Here is a 2,148-nt window from a genome sequence, read left to right on the forward strand (position 1 = left end):
CCCCCCCCCCCCCCCCCCCCCCACTTTTTTTTCAGCCAAGGCTACTCGGGTTACAAACAAGTTGCCATTCTGTAGTACTGATACATTAAAAGTAGTTTAACAGAAACAGTACTTCATCTGCTCAGACTTTTGAAATAGGGAGTATAGTAACATCTCTCTAACAGAGATGGTAACTCTCTTATTCCTAGCCAGGCAAGCCCTTTTACGAATCCAATATACTTGACATTCTGCTACTTAATTATGGTAATTAATTTAGGTAAAGTTTTCGATAAAAACAATGTTCACACTGATTTGACAATTTGCATAGCTAATTAAGTCATTAGCAAAAACCTGCTGATTGCCAACAAGCCCTGAATTTACCATCTGTTATTTCATGGTGCCTGTCACCTATTTCCGTGTAGGCAACCCTGCCACCAATCTGTGCAGTAAGAGGACCAATCTGTCCAGCTGGTACCATAAAAGGAAGATGAAGAGTGCTAATTATAATTACACTGATGAAGCTAGTAGTCATCAGAAACTGAAGTATGCAAGAAAGAAAGAATCTAACTAATCACTGCTTTAAGTACAACTTCTCTTTCCATAAAAACAAGTAAAGCTCCTACTGTACTACAGTGCATCCCAGATTTGTTGCTGAACACTAACCAGAGCAGGGTAGAAAGTTGTGAACCAAGACTGGAAAGCAAACACGCAAGACCAGAGAACTCTCTTGTTCTCTTGGCTTAAAAGGATAAAATCATGTTCCTGTGCAAACAATTGCACTTGGAAAAGAAATACGTAGGGTGCATCTTTTGCAGCAGCTTGACTGCAGCTCAGCTGGCAGGGTTTCAGATGACATTTGGTGACTGTACAGTAATTCCAGATGTCCAGATTTGTACCTGCCAATTTAACGAGGTCTTCTAAGAACCCTACAGAACTACAGATTCTTATTTGAAAGCATCTGTAGCTACTTATGAATATAAAACATTTGGAAAATGCAAACAGAAGACTAATGCTTGCACACAGTAAGATTTTTATCAGATACACATTTCATTTTCCATGGAATAAAACAAGACATTGTCTACACATATTTACATTGCTTCTTCATGTTCCTTAGCAAAGGCTGACACATTATGGAAAAAGGTTTATGTGGCCATTTTAACCTGTGCTATGTGAGGAATTCTTGGTTAGATGGACTCTATTAGAGAATTTCTTCTTTACAACATCTTTCTTGGGTTACTCTCAATATCAGTATAAATATTTTTAAATCAAACTGTAACACAACTTTGCAACATAAGAATTTAAAGCAAAAATATGTCCGTAACCCCAAAATTGTTCTGCTTTAAGTCTTTAAACATCAGAAAACAGTTATTTTGCACTGCTGAACCCCTTTGTGTTGAGAGAACAAAAATGATGAGAGAAACCTGGCAGCAAATTAGATTTGGGCTTGAAATGGGATGTGGCAAGCAGAAAAGACTACGGTTTAAACTGAGTCTCTGTCCGGGCAGTTCAACACTGTGAAGGTATCAGCAGCTTAGATGGATTTTAGAGAAGTGCATCAAAAATAACTAATGGGCTAGACTGGCTGGTTTAGGAGCCGCTCTCTCTCTATATAGCTACTCCTATGTGCACTGACCAACTGATTGCTAGGAGGAAATATGTCAACTGGCTGCAAGCAGTAGGAGGAAAGTTGGTGCTTAGGACAGTTCAAGGACATAGAACTTGGACTACCAAGATAAAATTAAGTAAAGGAAAATGCAAGTCACATTAGTAGGAAATTTTTCCTTACAGAGTAGCAGATGGTGAAATAGTTACCCAAAGGAATCACTGATGAGAGCTCTATCACTTGAGTCACTGACAACTTAACCAGGCACAGCATTTAACATTCATGCACTGAGGCAGGATATTCTAAGTGACCTAGGAAGTATTTCCTTTCTCTAATTCCTCAGATTATTTGCAGATCTGTTGTCATCCTTCAACACACTGACATCCACAGAGAGGACAGTTTGTACCTATATGTCTCTCCATTAATACATGATCTCTATCTGGAAGCTAAACTAAAATTATGTAGATTTTAGTGGAGTCTTTTCCACTTCTATGTAAAAGATAGAAACTAGAGTATTAGCTAGAGGGCATAGATGCTTTACATTTCTGCTATTGGTATATAGGCAA

At 38.4% G+C, this 2,148-nt stretch overlaps 1 protein-coding gene across 12 annotated transcripts in view; it reads right to left on the reverse strand.

Moving 5' to 3' along the window:
* LDB2 (LIM domain binding 2) overlaps window positions 1-2,148 on the reverse strand; it is a 441,581-nt gene that overhangs the window by 1,909 nt on the left and 437,524 nt on the right. The window lies entirely within an intron of this gene.

Source organism: Gavialis gangeticus, unplaced genomic scaffold, assembly GCF_001723915.1.
Source record: "Gavialis gangeticus isolate Ggan-Ray unplaced genomic scaffold, GavGan_comp1, whole genome shotgun sequence".
Classification (NCBI taxonomy): Eukaryota; Metazoa; Chordata; order Crocodylia; family Gavialidae; genus Gavialis; species Gavialis gangeticus.